The 20,551-nt window shown below is 37.9% G+C and overlaps 1 long non-coding RNA gene across 1 annotated transcript; it reads left to right on the top strand.

Annotated features, from left to right (window-relative positions):
* Positions 1–8,295: 8,295 nt before the first annotated feature.
* LOC102009632 lies at positions 8,296–15,639 on the top strand. Its single transcript, XR_261237.2, has 3 exons — positions 8,296–8,381; positions 13,160–13,269; positions 15,515–15,639. It is a non-coding gene; the product is annotated as an uncharacterized LOC102009632 (long non-coding RNA).
* Positions 15,640–20,551: the final 4,912 nt, after the last annotated feature.

Below are 20,551 nucleotides of genomic sequence, written 5' to 3'. Positions count from 1 at the left end.
TTTGGCTGATTTCCTTTCATAGCTCATGGCTCAGTCTTTGTTTCACTCTGAAGCTAAAGAAAGAAGCTGGGTTCTATCTGGATGACCCTTGAAGGTGCTATGCTTCCTATTCCAAACTATGAGTCAATGAAATCATAGCAGAAGAGTACACATAGGGAACTCTTGACCTTGAGTCCTGGCAAGAGAGGCACGCATAGCCACAGAGACTCATCAGAATGGAGAGATGAAAGGAAACTCAGAAAACGAGATGCAATAAAACCAAGACAGTCTCTTTTGGACTCAATGTCCCAGAGACTGCTCCAAGTGGTAGAGAATTCACTACAGGATCTGACAAGACAGAGACTTTTAGAATGCAAAGAGCTTCTATTGCTTGTTACTCCACGATTTCTTTATGTATCAAGTCGGTTATTATTACACAAGTCTTTATGAAAAACCCACAGGCTTCCTTTAGAGGGAATGTTTACAAATGTTCAGCTCTACTGACACTTAAACCACACTCCCTATCAGAATGGTCAAATCCTCACCCACAAAAGCAAACAGCAGCAGTGCTAAGGAGACCACAGGTAGCATATTCTGCTTATGACATTTTAGGGTCCCAGAAAGCCTTTATCCTCAGTCCGTCACTATTTCAGATTTACTCCTCCATTATATGGGTAATTCTGCCTTTGGACAAAGAAAAAGTCATCATAAATCTCTTTTCCCACACCAGAGTAGGCCATTCCTTTCTGTTTTGTAAGTGACCATTGCCATCTTTTTTTTTTTTTCTTTTCTTTTCTTCCATGGTACTGAAGATTGAACCCAAGGCCATCACACTGAGCCACACACCCAGCCCTTTTTCATTTTTTTACTTTTTATTTGGGGACAAGGTCTTGCTAGATCACTAAATTGCCCAGGCTGGGCTCCCATTTGTGATCAGCCTGCCTCAGCCTCCTAGAGTGCTGGGATTACAGGTATGTGCAGCGACACCTTGCTCATCTTTATATTCTTGGTTAAGATGTAGTTCAACAAAATTTTAATGAAAATGCTGCTACAACCAAAGAGATAGAATATAAATACAGGGACAAGATGTGTGAAGAGTGTAACTCCTTTTTGAAAGAGAAATTTGCTGAAACCAAACACACACATGAACATATGCCCCCCCTTTGTTCCCTTATTGCTTCCCCTGAAACAAAAGAACAGCTCTTCCACAAAGTAATTAATTCCCTTCTGAGAGGCGGGAACTCTGTGTGACACGTCCACTTCTGTTACAGTAAGGCGGAAAATGTGGACTATTCACCCATGGTGGACGAATAGATGAGCCAATTATAGCCGTTTTTAAAGAATTCTGCTTGAAGGCAGCATGGAGTTATGAAGCACTAAATATATATATTTTAAAAATGAAAACCCAGAGAGAAGTAACTGATATTTGGAAAATGCCAGTGACCCAAAAGAGGCTGAGAAGGCAAGCAGCACTTTTTAAACTCTTGTGAGGCAAAGTGCAACAAAATTAGAGGCCAGAGCATAGCAAGGAAGCAGTGACAGGAAACACCTCACAGGTAGGAGGACAGGTCTAACTGCTGTAGGAGGACAGGTCTTACTTGCAGTACGATTGAAGTCCAACTTCAAATCATCTTCTGTCTCATAATTAGATGAAGCTGATGGCAGGTTATTTTTCTCCCAAATGTATATTACATTGAATAAAAAGAAGATACAAGTCAAAGTTTAAAAATACATAATTTATCTTACTAAGCCTACACTAATCAGGTCTGTGGAGAATAAAGAAAGTATTATTTTAAAAAAATAACAAATAATAAAAACAGGTGCACACATGATTCAAGTTATACAATTACTCATAAATAATATCTTACATATTTTTTAAATATTAAGTTATACAATACTTTGATATATGTAATCTGAGTATTTTCAAAGAAATCAATATAACAGCATTTCAAATGGCATAGTATTTAGAATATTAAATATCTAAGCATTGAAAGAGCAGTAACTAAAATTAAGAATGCAGTTGACAGTTCCACAATGGATTTATAAATATCTAAATAGATTATTAACTAGAAAGATGATCAGAACAATGTGTAACAAAAGAGCAGAGAAGAAAATGGTAATAAAAGCACAAACCAACATGACAGACCTCAGGGATATACTAGGAATTTACAGTATGTGTAACCAGAGTCTCAGAAATAGAAAAACAAATGGAATACAATGCCAAATGTGGAAATGTGCGGGAAAATCGCAGCAATTTTTCAAACCATTAGATAGTTATGAAAACAACTATTCAAGATGGCTATGAACCTCAAGCAAGATAAATACAAAAAAATTGCACTTGACACATCACACTAAATAACTTCAGATAGGAATACAAAGCTTAAAAATCTTAAAAGCAGTCACAGATCAAGATTAGAAGGAAAAGCAATGAGAAACGCTGGGCTTCTCAACAGAAAAAGACTAGAAGTGCATAACCTTCTATCGGTACAAAACAAATTTCTCTGAATTTAATTGATTAAAACAACAAATAACTGTTTCATAAATTACGGGGTAGTAATTTGAAAGTGGTATTTCTGGATGATTTTGGCTCAAGATTTCTCAAGAGACAGCATTGTAATTTTCCAATGAAGATAATTACCTCAAGACTTTACTAGCAAGGATTCATTTTCAACTTCACTCCCTTGACAATTGGCAGAACACCGAAGATCTTTCAAGCTTACTATGGCTGTTTGCTATCTGAATTTTCTTGCTATCAATGCCCTGTATAGGCTGCCCAAGAGTCATCATAACATAAAAATTGGATTTCCCTGTTCAAGCCTGCCTCATACCATGAGAGCCATCTTCTCTGAAAAAGAAGAAATAAGAGTGAAAGAGTACACAAAAATAAATATCATAGTGTTTTCATAATCTGATGTCTAAAGTCACATGTCATCAGTTCTACTGTATTTCACTTGTGAGAATCAAATCTCCAGCTTTGCTCTGTGATTTCTGATGGAGCAGGATTCAAGTGATTCATGTGGAATGAAAGTTCTAATGTGTTGGTTTGTAAGGATTAATGCCAAAGGAAATAATCTGACTCCATTTGATTTTGCCCTTATTTTTAAAATCAAGAAATAGGTGAGTAATAGGCTCAGCTGGGTTTTTGAAGTGAAGCAACCATTTGTAGGACAGGTTTGTCACTGAAATGATTGGTGCTTCAGTGTCTCAATCTGTGTTTTTCTCAGACACCGTGCGTCTTGGAGGGCCTCTGTGTATGCTTCAGCATTTCAGCATGTTGTCTGGCTTTCAGGAGAGAAGGAAAAGGAGCTGCCTATCCAGCCAAAATCTATTCCTGGGACCAGTAGCACAGTGTCCCTTCCCTTGAACCCCTGTGGTCATACTTGTCCTAGCGTCACCTCAGATTCCAGGCGGTGGAGAAACAAATGTCTTCTCTGGATTCGGGATCAGGAAGGCCACATCACACAAGAAACTTGTGGGCTTTGTGATACCTTTGCAGCTGCCTTTGTGGCAGTACAAGCTCCAGTCATCCCTCAGTCACAGCAACCCACATCCCACCCACAGGCAAAGTACACGTAAGCTCCCCCTGGAAATTTTATCCCATTGTAGTATTGAGGTCATAGTTTATTGACAAATGCTAGATTTAGTCCTTGATTTGAGATCCTTTGGTTGAGACTCTTTTGCCATCCGAACCTAGTTCTGGATCTTATATATGTTCACAATTCATATGGAAAAGTGAGCGATTTCTTCCTTAGCTCATCTCTCTAAGCCACATTTCACTATACACAATTAAAAGGACCTACTTGACCATTTCCATATTGTTTTGACCTCCATGAAACCCAATCAACATATTCATACATATTTGATCTATATTCCCTCACATATTATTCATTTTGAAGATAAAAGAACAAAAACATATTAACAAATGCACAGATGTAAACAAAACAACATAAAAACAATAAAAGCAATACAGAATTTCAGACAAGGTGATAGGAAATTAACAGTGGTTGCTGTATTACATATTGTTATCTTCAAATTGGTTACTCACACAAACAAATATTGGCATGTAAGATTGATCAATTAAACATTAACTGTTCCTTTCAATAAAGCAATAAAAATTAGTAGTACAATTATCTTAGCTATCTTGTGTATACATATATACATATTTTCCCTTCTTTCTTTCTTTTCTCTTTTCCCTCATCCCAGTCATTCTTTCTTTTTGAGCAGTTTCTTTCCCTTCCACAATATCTATTGTACCTTTTAGATTTTATTTATTCTCTCAGGTTCTTACACTAGGGAGACAATACGATGTTTACACATGAGTCTGATTTATTTCACTTATGAGTATGATCTCTAGTGTCATGCATTTACCTACAAAAGCCTCGAGTTTATCTTTTTTATAGCTCAGTAATACTCCATTGTATAAAAATACCACATCTTTTTTATCCATTCCTCAGTTGATGGGCATTTGGGTTGTATCCACAATTTAGTTATCCAGGCACTGCTATAAACATAGGTGCATATCCTCCCATATTATTTATTCTGTGTAAAAAAATATTGCTTCCAAATCTGAGCATGTTGTTTAAACAAAAGCTATTGTATTTTCTTATGCAACTTTTGCAAATCAGGAATCTGGTAGAGCTGCAGGTAGATGGTCCTGGCTCAGGATATTTCCTGAAGCTGCAGTCAACACATTAGAAGGGACAGCAGCATCCATCGGCCCTGCAGGAGCCTGAGGCTAATCACAGGGCATGGCTTCCCAAGGACCTCCTGGTATAATGCTCCTTTCGCACCAACTCCCAGAGCACGCTCGGCCTGGGTGTCCTCTTAGGGTCATAGGTTTCTTGCCACAGAGTTCTACAAAACAGATAAAAGAGATGAAGTTCCCTTTACGATACACTCTTAGAAGTCATGCATTTTCACTTTATTCTATCCACTAGAAGCAAAGCACCCCACACTCAAGGAGAAGAATTCCATTACCACCCCTTAAAGGAAGAAGTTGTGGTCATGTTTTACTGCCACTGTCTTTCTATTGGAGCCAACATTCTTGCAAATATGTTTTCTTGCTGCTACATACACAGTTTATGTTTTCTGTGTTCTATCACAATTTCTATCAATAATTTTGACATTATTCTTCCATTCCTACAGTCTACTTCAGGTCTTGCATGTGGACCCAAAACATGCTTCCAAATACAAAGATGTTCATTTTGTTATAACAAAATACCTACCTCTGGTACCAAATTTTGGTCCTGATTCGCATCCTGAGTAACAAATCATTAACAGATTGAAAAGTAACCATTTAATATGTATGGCCATACTGGCAACCGAGAATGGGATATTACCCTTAGATGGGGGCGTCAGGACATGGTGGGATCGGACGTCTTAGGGAGGTCTGAGCCTTCGCCTTCACTGGAGTGGCTCAACCATCTGAAGAAGACAGAAATTTCACCAATGGGATAACATGTCTATGGGTTCAGTTCTAGCTGGGAGTTTTACAGTGCTTTTCAACGGGGTCCACTAGAATTGGCAAAGCTGACATAGTTTCTCCCCTCACATCTAATCCTCGAATTGGAGGGGTCAGGATAGCTAGGTCTAACCAAGCATCTCTCTCTGTCTCTATGTCTCTGTCTCTGTTTCTCTCTGTCTCTCTTCCTATCTCCCCCTCTGTTTCTCTCCTTCTCTCTTTTCCTCTCTCTCTCCCTCCTTTCAGTAGTCTCCTTGTAAAGCATGAGAGTCACACAGCAACTAAATTCTTTCAGAGTTCTGACTTCCCCCAGAAGGAATATTTCAAGAAACTCAAGACAGAAGTTGCAAGGCTTGATGAGAAGTAATCTGAAAAGTCACTCAGCATCACTTTTACTGCATCCCTCTGATTACATAGGGCCGATCTGATTCCCTGAGCAAGTGGACCATGCAATGGTGAAAAACCAAGAGGCTTAATTTATTCTGAAAGCAGCCCTCATGCAGTCCCCTATTAGATATCTATGTGCTCACTGACTTGTATAATACATTTTTAAAAATTATCTATCTGAGTGTACTTTCCAAAATATGATTTTCATCTGCATTTGTGCTGTAAATAAAGTTTAGTGCAATGAATTTGAAGCTGTAACGAAATTGGAATGGGTTTCATAAGGCATAATGAGATCCAATAAACTAGATAATATTATCTTCATTTCCTCAGACCAATATGTTTGGCTTTTAGAGCCAAAGGAGCAACTTTACGGTGTTGCTTATTCATTTAAGAATTTCATACTCTGCTTCTTGTGTATTCTTATGTGTTCTAGTGCATATGTATTTATTCTCTATGAGTTAGTTATCACCTCTAATCATACCATTTCCTTTTAATCGCAAAGGTGTGGGAGAGAGCACTACATTGAGTAGGTAAATACTCAGTGTTTGTTGGTGCTGCTATTTACATAGAAAATTACGTACCGATATGCGTACATCTGCTCAGTAAGCATGTGCTAAGCATCTGTTTCATGCTGGGTTCTGCATGACATTTTTATGGAAGTGCACACCCTCGAAACAGCTGCGTGGTCCCCCTTTTACTTCCCCACCGGCTTCCTTCCTGGCTACATGGCTTCCAGTGCCACTTAGACTAATTAAAGTTTCAACAGCAGTGATACTCACTTAAACATAGTAATTTTTATATAGCAATTTTCTTTGACCTATTCGGGAGATGGGTGTAAGAGTTTTAGATTTTTCATGGCAGTAGAATACAGAACAAGTACTTTCTAATTTCCTTGGAAACAATAACAGCAGCATAAAAGGATGGTCCACAGAATACCACATTTAGTGAACCTTTCTTTCTGCTCTTTTTCCCTCCCTCCTACCCTACCTTTCCCCGCTTTTAATTTTTTTCACTAAGAACCACAGAAAAGAAACACAGGGCTTCCCAGAATGTTGTTCTGGTGAGGTCTCTGAGAATTCTTTTCAGAAGTGGGACTCTCTGCCTTAACGTCAATCATGTCACCTTCTTTGTTTCCTTTGCTACACTTAATACAATCTATAAGTCTATTTGTGTGTGTGTGTGTGTGTGTGTGTGTGTGTTACAAGTGATTGAATCAAGGGTCTTTGATCTGAGCCACATTTCTAGCCCTATTTAAGTTATGGGACTTGAACACTGATACTCCTGCACCAGCCTTTCGGAGTGCTAGAATGTATCACATCATACTCAGCTCTTTTATGTTTTTATTTCCTCTTCCCTCTTAAAAAGAGATCAAGCAAATAGATTGGTACATTTAGTATACCATTCAATAGTTAGCATCTAGCCCAAGATTAGCAATAAATAAAGATCTGCTATGTACATCAATGAAATTATGTTTTCCAAATGGCCACAGAAACTAAGCAATACAATATCCATTTTGGGACACTGTAGACACCGTCCCAGTCTTACAGTCTCCTCTCTCTTAGACACGCCTCCTATTTTCATTTCAATTTCCATATTTCCTCTGCACAATCCAAATGTTTTTGGGGAAACTCTGGTCCTGACTCTCAAATGTGCCACAAAACCAATGACAAAAGGAATGAGTGGGTGACATTCTTCAGGCTGCAGTGAAAAGGGGATTTTTGATCCAGTTGAGACAAGAAATTTAGGAAGCACGTTGTTAATTGTTACTCATATAGAAACAGATACATATTTTGGGGGTCTGAAACTTATATAAATATGACTGAAAATATTGCATTCAGAAAAAAATTTCACCAATGACTTCCACCGGGAGTAATACCTTATTAATTCTTAGACTTTGACTTATTCCAGCTCCCAGTTTTATGTGGCTGACACTGTTATACATCATCTAGAAGCCTCTTCAGAAAGAAACGATTCATTACGGTAGCTACCAGGGTGCAGTTATCACCTCTCAAAAGGACTCTCTCAGCCAGAAAGAGCTGTCTCACCCAAGGTTGTGCCTACGTCCTTGGGCAGACTATACCCAGCGACCGATGGATATATACATGTCAAGTCTTATTCCTCTCTTGTAGCTGGACAAGCGCTGCAGGGGGTCTTCCCAACCCCATTCATGCTCCAGGACCAGCCAAGGCTGGCACTGAGAATGCAATGCAGTTTGATTTCTCCCTCAGCCAAATCCTGCTGGCCCCTCCCTTCCACGGGTGTTGATCTTAAGAATACTCCTTAATAAGCTACCTGAATGCTAGATTCTGATATACCAAGACATGGAAGCCATGGGAAACTCCACTGAACAAGAAATGCAATTTCTTCTCTCTTTCTTCAAAAGAATATGCCTTTTCAAGACAAACTTCAGAGGTCTCATGGGTTTGATCTTCAAGACAGCTGACTTGTAAGGATATTTTTCATAAGCAGAGCAAGCAACTGAGTGTATTTTTTTATCAGTCTTCAAGGGGACATGAAGGAATTTTCATGTCATCCAAAAGTAATTATTTTGAAGGTAATTATACTTTGCATTGTATTCATATGATGGCTTATTTTATGTTTCAGTTGATTAGACTAAGATGTTCCTGGATAGTTGGTGAAATGTTACTTCATGAGTCTGTGAAGCTGTTTCCAGAAGGGAGTAGCATTTGAACCAGAAGGCAGAGGAAAATGCACCTTTACCAGTATGAGAGGTCAGCTTCCTATCTAGCCAGAAGGTGAATTAAACAAATGCATGGAGCAAGGGCAAACTTGCTCTCCTCTCGAGCTGAGGCATCCTTCCTTTTTGGATCTGTGTCATCAGGTTCCTGAGCCTTTAGTCTCCAGGATTTATACCAAGGACCAGTTCTACCCCGCCCTTCCTTTACTTGTCAGACCTTTGCTTTGAATTTGGGGTTACACTCCTGACCCCTCTGGTTCTCAAGCCTTTGTATTTGGTCTAATTTGCACTACTGCTTTTCTAGCATGCACATGGCATATTGGTTTTTTTCTCAGTCTCCATAATCACCTGAACCAATTCTCAAAATCAATCTATTATCTATCTATCTATCTATCTATCTATCTATCTATCTATCTATTTCTAGCCTATTCATTTTGTCTCTGTAGTGAACCCTAATACAGCCAGTATTTAAAGTTCTTATAAAATTTACTGTTCTTAAAAATATGTTGCAATATAAAACTCTAAACTCTCAGTGGCCAGGGATATAGCTCAGGGGCTCAGCACCTGCCTCACAAGTACAAGGTCCTGAGTTCGATTCCTGTATCAAAAAATCCCTCTGAACTCTCAATATTTGTCACAAAAAGTGTAACTGAAAGAAGAACCAATACTGAGCTCCAACATTAATTGGTTATGTTAGAAGTTTTCATTCAGTTGTACCAGTACTTCCAGGGGTCTTTTCTGACATTCAAAGGTCCTCTATCTGATAGTTTAATCTCTGGAAAGTTAGTTGACTTCATTCTAACATTCCTGAATGTTACATTTTTGAATCAGCAGTTATGTCACTGTTTTGGTCCTTGATGAAATATTAAAGCTCAGAGAGAGAGACAGAGAAAAGGCAGTGTGCATTTGACAGATGTATTCTGTAAAATCCAGCAAAAATGTAAAACATTTGGTTAATCATCCATTGGTTGGTCCAATTATTATTGGTTTGAGTCAGACAAGATTCAGTAATTGAAGGATTTATTTTTAATGAAATCAGCAGCTGGCTTTGTATTTCTAGACAAAGGAGCATGGTTTAGTATAAAAAGGCAAAAATTTGGACTGAGCGCCAGGAGGCAAGACTCAAGCTCTGTCAATTTCTAGCCTCATGACCTTGCTAAATCACTTAACCTCTTCGGGGCTCATTATTTTCAAGTAGTATTATAGAGCAATATAATAATGCATGTGAAAGTACTTTGAAAATGGAGACAAATTGCACACATTTAAGGAGTCACCATCAGTTTTATGCATATAATATATGTGTCAGTCACAGCACTAGTTTGTAAGCAAAAAAATAAATGATTAGGATAGATTTAAGCAGAAAAATAAATTCTAAGAAGAATATTAGCTAGGTCATTCAAGCAAAGCAAAGGCTTGAGAATTGAACTCAGGAACTGCAGGAGCGTTAGGAAGCAGGAAGCCCCACCAAGGTCACATTACAAGAACTGTCTGGAGAACACAACTCCTTCCTACCATTGTACCACCCCTATACTCACTCCTATCCCAGTGGCTTTGCACCGCGGCTGGTCAGTGTCACTGGAAATGAATTCCAAACTTCATTTTTGCATGAATAATTCAAGTTTTAAAAGTATTTGTGTACAGGCTGGGGATTTAGCTCAGTGGCACAGTGCCTGCCTGGCAAGTGCAAGATCGTGAGTTCGATTCCCGGTGCCAGAAAAAAACAAAACAAAACAAAAAAGTATTTGTGGCCATCTGAACTTTTCTGAACGTTAGACATGGACCCCTACATACTAGAGTCTAAAGTGGGGTCAGTTAGCCTGACTCAAATTTTATAGCAGAACCTAAGGTCTTAAGCATTTAATATCCCTTATCTAAAATGTTTTAGAACAAAAATGTTTCAAATTTTGCTGTTTTATTCCAGATTTGGGGATATAGTCATGTATACAGTGAGACACCTTAGAAATAGGAACTGCGTCAAAACACAGCATCCATTTATGCTTCCATCTTAGATACACAGTCTGGAAATACTTGTAAACAATTCTGAGTCCTTGGTCTGCATTTTGACTAAACCCTGTCGCGTAATGTCAAGTGCGGAATTTTTAACATGTGGCTCCATATTGACACTCAAAATGTTTAAATTTTGGAACATTTCAGATTTCAACTTTTCGGCTAAAGATACTCAGCTTACATGTGGAATAAATTGCACCAATGCACTTGGCTTGGTAAAGCTTGGGTGACTAGTCATTTCAGGACAGGGGAACTTCGTGTCAAGTGTTGATAGCTCCTGCTCTACACTAATTCTTTCTATGGAAAAAAAACCTTCGCTAACAAGTAGTGATCGGAACTATGCTTTAGCTCTTAGTCTGTATTATTTACAGAAATTATTTCTACAGAAATGCAAGTCAAATAATGAAGTTAGCAAGAATAAGGTTAAAAAAACACAAAAGGAAAGAAAATGCCTTTATAATTATATTGAATTACTATTGAACAGGAGAAAAATTTTCAGCTCTAGCCAAACGATAATTATTTCAAATGCACACTATATGGGTAATTTGTGAAAATGAGCTAATCACTTATTAATTATATGAACAGTAGGCTAATTTTCTAATTTTCAGAAGAAAGTCTGTATCTTTGTTCCTCACCAAGACTTGAAAATTATTTATAGTCTTTAGTAATAACTTAAAAGTGAAACTTCATTTCAGAGTGTTTTATTCTTGCTGAAGTTTCTGATAAAACAATAAATTTTTAGACAGATCTTAATCATTGGAATATTTTCTATGTATGTGTGAAGAAAAATTAGCATAGCATTTTAGCTTTACAAAGTGATGAAAATTATATTTGAAAGATATAGTTAAGCTATCTATGTGACTTCAAAATAGCTTCCTAAAAGATAGAATTATTTCTCTCTGAACTAAGTATACTGCTCTACTCTATGGAGAGGTGAAAGTAGTATGTTGTGAGAGGGATATTAGATTATCTGGAAGGAAAAGAGGGACAGATTATGCTATATTTTCTTTTAAAATAAACTCAGTCTGTACTGAAGAGTTTTATCTTTACTACTGCACAGCTCTGCGCTGATTCACCACGAGGGAGGAAGCAGTGCAGTGTTAAGAATATCTCCCTGCTGGATTTTCTATTTGTGAAGAGAGTTCAGTATCCTGTGGAACAGAAGTTTATTCCCACTGTACGTCTCTTCGCAAAGATTCCACAACCTTAAAAATGCATAGAATTGACCCTAGAACTGATTTTCAACTCTGTTAAACTTACGCCCTTTGAAGGGTTGTAACTGACCTTTTTTCTGGTTGGCATGAGATGAATATGGTGTCCCACTCATATCCTTCCGCATGCTCGGGTGATCTGAAGTAGCTTTAGTGGCAAGTTCCCCACCACACACATCTACGGTATCCCCACAAAGCAGGTGTGCCTCTGCCTTGGAGAAATTAATCTGACCCTTGCTGTGGACAGGAGAAGAGTGCTCCAGAAACAACTCTCACCAGTGAAAGGTTGAAATTGGTGAATAAAACCCAGCTCCTAGTATTTTGGACTCTGGAATGCTGAAGTGTACTATATATAGTCTCTTAGAAAACACCCAGGGGAATGAGACTGAGCCTTAGTGTCTGGTAGTGCTAACATGTTACTGACACACGCTTTATGGATCTCTTCTCCCATCTCTGATTTTCCTTAGAGGGCTTCTTGGGATCTCTATCCATATAAATTCCTAGCACCCGGATTCTGCCTTACCATAACTGCTATAATTTCATTTTTTAAAGCCAACAGAGTTATTGCTCTTCTGGAAACAAGGTTCATCATGAAGAAGCAAATCTGTGCTAATGAGTTACATTTATGAAGAGACAGAACTCTCTATTTGCATTCTTACATGGAGACATGCCTTGTTCCAGTGGCTGCATCTTTCTTCCCTATACGGTAGCCATGATCCAAAGCCCTCTCTTATAGTTCTGACATGGATACACAACTGGATATGATTTCTGAAGATAAAAACAAGATGGTTTCCTTACAATATGGTTCCTGGTAGATTATAATGCCTGTTTCCTACTAGTCATACTTTCCTTAGACTTGGGATTACTGAAATTCCTGAATTACTGAAAACTGTTAGCTTTGAATTCTTATTATTTTCACCCTTATTTATCCTTCTGCTGAGTCTACCCCAACATTCCAACTTCCAGAACAGTAGAAGCTTCTTCTTTTTTCTTCTCCACCATTAATACTACAAAATTAACAAAGTATCTGGCAAATCTTAAAGTCTTCATAGATATTTTTGACTTGATTGAATCAGTTCAATTACTCAGTAGCCCAATAAACTTTGGCAAGTTGACTAACCAACCACTTGGTGCCTTGGTATTTTCACTTGTAAAATGGAAATGATAAAAGTAACTCCCTTGGAGGCTGGGGAATTAGCTCAGTGGCAGAGTGCCTACCTGGCAAGCGCAAGGTCGTGAGTTTGATTCCTGGTACCAGAAAAAAATGTAAAAAAAAAAAAATTAACTCTCTTAAATGATTATTTTGAGAAGTGAATAAGATTTGATATGCAATTGCTCAATGCAGTGCCTAACATATAAATGCTTTAAAATCGTGATTTTATTATTACTACTAACCGTTAATATACTTTAATTAAGTGATAGATACATAACAGACACTATTGGACAGCAGAGTCACATTGATGAAGAGACACATGAGGCAGCTAAACTAATGAAACTGCAGATCGAATGTGACGGAGGATAAACAGGTAATCCTTATATCGCTATTTTTTCTCAAGGAAACATGATGTTTATAGATAGTAAAGAAGTCTAAAGCATTTGTCAAGGGAGTGAGATGTTTCAAAATCACATCTTAATAACCCAAACAATGTACGGATGACTTCATTGGTTGAAATATTGAGAGTGGGACGGTTTATTAGGGAATAATCAAATATTTGAGATGAAACATGACAACAGGTGCAGTCAATGCCCGTGAGAGACTTTACTGGATTAAGATACATACAGCTGAGCAGAGGGATATTCAGTTACCTGACCAGAAGTGTATATGCAAAAGGCAAGAGAGATAGGAATTTAGAGCAACTGCTTGTTCTCCAATCCCCAGTGGAGAAAAACACTGTAGAATCTGGAGCAAGTGGGATTTAGATGAAGTGGGTCTCGAACTTTGGTGGAAAGTGGTCAGAGCTGTGTTCACGCTTCTCTCTGGAGCAGTGAGCGGGGAGTTTAGGGTAACTGGGGTTGGACTGAGAGGAGTAAGGGCTCAGGGTGAGGGCTCAGAGCGGAAGCACAGCTCGGACCGTGCCCCAACTATCTGCTCCAATTATCTGCACGGGGCGCCGGACCACCCCATTTTCAGGGCTGTGGCCGTCAGCACTTGTGCTTGTTGAATGATTCGGTTTCTGATTCTGCCCAACTGTGAAAGGGGTGAAGAAGCTTAGTGTCTCTATTTGGTGATACCAAGGTCACCTCACTCTGAAGAAGATATTTTTATTGCATCGGATTAAAGAGTCCTTTCCACGTTTCCTTTTTCCTTTTTAAATCTCTAAGAGATATGGATTCTTTCCTTTAATATAAACATAATACCATCATCTCACTTAAAATAATAACCTTTAATGTCCTCAAATATGTACCTACTTCACCCTCTCTTTGTGATTTTGTGACTATTCTTCGTTTTAGCGATATGTCAGCTCTGAAGTTTTATTGTTTACAGACTCGGTTTTCTGCCTCCTGCCAAAGTTAAAACACAAAAAATTAGATTTTCATAAAGGTTTTTCAACTCCTTTGGGTTTTGAACAAAATACCACTGACTAAAATCATCTGAAAACACCAGATTCTATGATCCCAAAAATGCAAACATGTCATTAAAATCAAATGTCTTGTGTATGTACATATAGCACAAAGGTATTATAACCTTAATACTTGAAAATTCAAGTTATTGAAGTCAATGCTTGATTGTCCCTGCTATCTAAGAGAAGAAAGGGCCTTGCAAGCTCATAGAAAAATGAAAGACTTCAGTAGGTAGAATGTATTTCCCAGAGTTAAGAGGGTTGAAGGGTGGTTATACAAGATTTGTGCAAACCTCTAGAAGATTATGAAAATTAAATATTTTACAAAACAGAAGGAGATGTCCTGCCACCAAAAAAGCAGCCTACAAAAAATGATATCTGCTCTGTGGCAGTCACTGTGTTAGGAACTTTACGTGTGTTTAACAATTCTCACATTAACTACATATGTTTCAGGACATTCAAGATCCACTTGTGGATTTAAAAAGCAAAGTTCAAAGGAGTTACAAGATCACATAATAAGTAGATCTACTCGCAGACTTGTTAGAGTCTAAAACCTTGTCTTCGTTATGTTTCTCTCGTTACTGAGACAAAATACCCAAAGCAGAAAATTAAGGAAGGAAAGGTTTTATCAGCTTGCACTTTGTGGAGGTTTCAGTCCATAATCAGCTGGCTCCAAGGCAGGGTGGCACGGCACAGGGGCACCAGCTCAAGACTGTGGAAGAGAGCAAAAGCAGAAAGAGCAAAAGCAGGGGAAGCAAGCCTCTTTTCCTCCCTTAAATTGTGTGCGGGTTATCCGCCCATACCATCTCCAAGCCCTCCTCTTCCTCAAACAGGATATTTACAAGGACCCTGGTTCCCTGCTGAGTTGCTCAGTTAAACTTTTAGACCTCTCAAATTGACACAATGTATCAACCATTACAAACCCATCTTTTTAAATGACTGTAGGAGATTGCTACTCAGTAGTCACGTGTGTTAGGATGTGTGCTTTCTGCTTAGAAATGAGAAAATCAGATTTGCCTTTTCTTTATGTAAGCGTGGGACTGCGCTAACTTCTCTGGAGGGGATCAGCCCTGCACGCAGCAGCACGCAAGGGAGTGAAAAGCCAGTGACAGAAGAGATGCACCAAGCGATGGAGTTTGGCCACAGCGCCCTTTGCTGTAAACATGCATTTGGTTAAACTTTCCTGTTACGTCGACCTCCTATTTTGCAGTTCAGTCTCAACAACAGAGCGACAAAAGGAATCACACAGCTGGGTACAGCGGCACAAGTCTGTGACAGTCACAGCTACTTGGAAGGCTGCGGCAGGAAGATCTCCATTTCAAGACCAGCTATAGCAACTTGGTGAGTCCCTATCTGAAAATAAATTATTTAAAATGTAGCCCAGTGCTAGAGTGCTTTCCTAGGGTAGCCCCAAAGGAAAAAAAAAAGCGTAAAAGAAAGAATTGTGAAATAAGGGACTTCTGGCATTAATTAGATTAATTATATCAACGAGATATTTCACTAATGTGTGAAAACCGGGGGAAGTTCAGGTCTCAAAGAGAACAGGACAGGCAGTCATCATTTTATCATGTATCCAGTCATAATCTGAAGGATACAGTTGTCAGATTTAGGACTTTAAAAACACAAAGCAACTAAATTGATTGAAAAAAAAATGTTTAGTTTAAGTATGCCCCACGCAGTGTATAATTACACTACTTCTTCCATTGTTTATCTTAAATGCAAATTTAACAGGGTGTCCTGTATTTTACCTGGCAGCATGGACGCAGAAAGACATGTGTTCAAATGTGTTTACCTTTGAAGGGGGTTATAAACGTGGAAAGCTTGTGCAGAGAGCCACCGGGTCTGTGGCTGCACAGCTGAATGTCTGGTGTGTTCTTGGGGCTGCCACTGGTCACCAAGGACAGAAAGCAAGAAGAATTGAGTCAGGTGCAGAGGAGAGCAAGGGCCGCCTGGGACCTGCTGGATACCTGTGTGACCCGGGATAGACAGACCTGGTGTCAAACCACAGCCACCTTTAGGGAACGGTGACGTCTCATGCCTGGCTTCTGCACTCTGAGAGAGTCTTCAGCAACAAGGGAAACTCCCTTCTGAGAAAGGCAATTTATAGTTTCAGTCAAATCCGGGTAACACAACGTAGTGTCTACTCCTTTTGCCCACACCACATCTACCCTTGTCTCTTTTTTTACTGAGTTAAAATGTACCTAAAAATGCATGAACTTTAAGTGTATAATTACATGAGTTTTGACAAATTTATATCCTTCTAAGCACCACTAAAAAAGCACACAAGCCTTTTTATATCTGCTTATGTCTGTATATATAGAGCTCGCCTGTATTTTCTGAATTTTTCACACAATTTTCATGGATTCTTTTATAATTAAATTACAATCAAAACTTTAAAATGCAACTTAAGCACATTTCAAAGACCTGTACATTGAGAAGGACTTTTAAAGTATTAATGAATCATAACACAATACAAAGCATTCTGTCTTGGTTACTTTTCTCTCGTTGCTGAGACAAAATACCCAACACCCCAAATAAAGGAAGGACAGGTTTATTTAGCTTACAGTTCGTGGAGGTTTCAGTCCATACTTGGCTGGCTCCGAGGCAGAAGATAGCAACGCAAGAGCAAAGGCGGGGAATGGCAGCCGAACAGCAAAGCAGCCAGAGCAAACCGGAGGAATGGCGGCAAGCTCCTCTTTCCCTGCCTTACACTGTAAACAGGCTACCCCCACCTAAGGGGCGTGTAGCTCTCACATAATCTCCATGCCCTGCTCTTCCACAGGCGCAGGATGTATACAAAGTAAGCACCCTGGCTTCCTGCTGAGTCACTTAGCCAAACCTCTAGGCTCCCCAACTTGACACAATGTATCAACCATAACACATTCATAGTACTCTGAAGTCTTTCTCTTTTGATTCCATTTTGAATAAGAAAAATGAGAACTAAGGACTAATTTGTGGACTGTATCATATTCTATTTGTTCTAGTAGAGTATCATTTTCAAAGCTAGGAAAATGTAAATCATATTGCAAAATTTTCTAGAGAATCTCCCAGCAAATGTCTGGCCCTTAGTAGGTAGTCAATATTAGTATCTTTTCATCTAACAAAATCTGGAGATTAAGAAGTGTTGTGTACATGTACCAACTCGCCATGAGGCATGTAATCATTATGTGTCATAAACATGTACTGATAAAGTAAAAATGTAAAAAAGGAACCTTGTAGAGGCTACAAAATGTAATTGATGTTTCACTGATAAAGTTGCTTGTAAAAGCTCTAGACTAATACAGAAGATTCTGTTCTATAATAATGAATAGATGAAAGCATTTCAACATAAAATAAACAATTGCATTATTATAAATGAGACTTCCAATTTATCAAATTATAAATTTTACTTCACACATTCTTCAGCAGAATCACTTTATTCAAACTATGAGTACACAGAGTAAGTTTTTTCAACTATATTATCCTATTTGGAATTAAACACATTTGCTCACTGTGTATCTTCATTTATAAAGCCAGTTTACTCTAACTTGTATGTAGCAGTGCCTAATAAATGCATAAAGGAAAAATGAAGAAAAAAGCTGGACAACTCAGGAAGCTAAGTGGACAGGGAGGGCTCTCTGTACCTGAAACCCAATCACTACCTGAGGAATTTGGATTAGAAAAAGTTTCTTAATATTTCACAGGAAAAAATTGCAGAGTGCTTCAAAAAATCAGTTTATATTTTACTGTGCAATACCACCTCTTCACAAAACCATCTGTCCATGGGTCACAGTTCTGTTCTCTCCTTGTTCTTCTTAGTCACTCTTCTTCTAGTCTCAGTCTAGTGCCCCAATCAGAGTAAACTAAGCAGCAGATGTTATGGACTAAGCTGTCCACCCGCACAAGTTCCTCCCTCTGAAGCCTTTTCTCCCTACTAGTCTCTGTCTCCAGGGTGGAGCAAGGTGTCTGGTGTAGCCCGCCCCACTGCTCCACGCTCAAATGAATTAAACTGCTATGTTTCCCAAAAGAATTTGCATTTTATGAGAGAATTTAAAAGGTTTAAAATATGCATCACCAATGTAAAAATTCAGTGATTCGGAGAAAGACTTTGATACAATGTTCTTCCCAATACTTTTCAAATCAAGATTTACTGCCTCCACTTATGAGATCATCAATGCATTATTTCTCTTTAAAGCTTAAGTTTCACTGCTCATTTGCATTGTTTGCCCCTATCAGACATAGTCTGATTTTTTGAATCTCTGCTCCTGCTCTGTACAACGTCAGAATCCAGCAGGGTTCAAACCATGTAGGAGTCCAGGATAAGGGCCTCTTCTAAAGCATTTCCTGTAGGGAATAGCGTAGGCTATGGAAGGAAGAAATGTAGTTTCTTCCAGAATGGGCCTATTGGACTTAGCAGAATGTTTACTATTTCAGATAAATAAATCTTTATAAATTGGTTTCATCTGAACTCTTTTTCAAAGTATGAAGAAAATCTATTGTTTCTCTTAAGTGAATGATTGCTAAACACAGAATAAATAATTTGAATTATCCTCAAAGAATCATAATATCATTAATGTAATACCTTACATGTGTCCATACTATATAAAGTGTATTTTTCTGCATGTGGATATTTTTGGATTTTTAAAACTGATATGTTTACATTTTACATCAGAACTTCTATTATTTATTGCTTCAATAATGTTTGTTAAAATTAGATGATCTTGGAAATGCATGATGGCCATAATGTATCACTATCATCACCCTTTCAATTGCTGGTGATAAAACATCAAAAAAATAAATAATCCAAGGTAATTTAAGCATAAAGGGAGCTTATGGGTCATTCCATGTAGCTAAAAATTTGTGCAGTAGCTCACACATGACTATTCACTTACACCACTCAGGGTGCCTTACTTTTTTTCTTTCTTTCCTTCTTTCTTTTCTTCTTGTTTCTTTTTTCCCTCTCTCTTTTTTCTTTATTGGTTAGATCTATGCTCTATGTTTGCTCCATCTGCAGAAAGCATTTTTCTTGGACTCAAAGAATGGCTTTGCTAGGCTCAGTCTTATACTCTCTTAGATTCAAGATCAGTGAGAGAAAACTTATTTTTTCTTGTAGATCCTGTAATCCTGTATCACCTTGTCTTAGAAGCAACATGGACTTTCATTTTATCACTGATGCAATCACTGTATTTCTATCTATGTAGGTTAGGGGCTAGATTAAAGGAGAGAGAGGGAGGGAGAGAGAGACAGAGAGAAAGAGCAAACTCTTTAGGAGGTAGATTAAAGGAGAGAGAGAGGCAGAGAGAGACAGAGAGGAAACTGTGTCTTTTTAATTTTTAATTTAAAGAAAAAAGGTAAACATAAAAGTGAAATCAAGTTTCAAAACAGGCTAGTGGGACAGTTACACTAGTGATACACTGCATATTGTTGTCTTTGTAGAAACTGTCGTAATCACAATTTTTTTCAAATTTATTCCTAGAGTTTCATAAAACGCTAGTTCCACGTTACATAGTAAATGCATAGTAAATTAAACTGAAAATTTAGTAAATTAAATTAAACTGAAAACATAGTAAATTTCTGAACAGAAAGCGGCACAGCGGTGAGAGCCATGCTGTGTAGTCTCACATTCTTTTAGCAAGAAGACATCAAATTCAGAGGACAAAACATGCAAGCAAACTCCATTTTCCAACTTAACCTAGTCTCTCCTAATTTATATTGAGTAGAAATTCCTCTTGCATACCAGTACTACACTGTATGATAAGCTGAATAATTAGTCTTAGACATTTACATTTTTTTTGTTGCTATCACGGACAATTTTATGGAAAATTCTAAGGTCATTTAAAAGAAACATTTTAAACTTGACAACTCATTCATTAGATTCACTGATTTTTCACATTGAGCTATCAGAGGGTAATCTTATATATTCATCTTACATGGAAATGGTACAGGTGAAGGAGAAGAAGTTCATTGTCTTCTTTGACCTCAAACTTTGTTATTTGGCAGACAACATAAAAATAAACAGCTAAAACACGTTTTCTAAAAGGAAATGGCAAATAAGTACAAGTTAATGATGTTTTATTTAAAATCAATATCAATCTGTTTAATTTAAATCTAACATCTATTTTTAGATAAAACTTTTTTTTTTACTTATTTGATGATTTACTTTTCTTCCAGGAACTGAGAAGTACAAAGGTCTCACAGATTTTATTAATTCAAGAATTCAATAAATATAAGTGTTGAAAGACATTTTTAGAATCTAGACTTCTAAAGT

Source organism: Chinchilla lanigera, unplaced genomic scaffold, assembly GCF_000276665.1.
Source record: "Chinchilla lanigera isolate Chin_1 unplaced genomic scaffold, ChiLan1.0 scaffold00026, whole genome shotgun sequence".
Classification (NCBI taxonomy): Eukaryota; Metazoa; Chordata; class Mammalia; order Rodentia; family Chinchillidae; genus Chinchilla; species Chinchilla lanigera.
The sequence above is the reverse complement of the archived record's forward strand: the minus strand, read 5'-3'. Positions and strand labels throughout refer to the sequence as shown.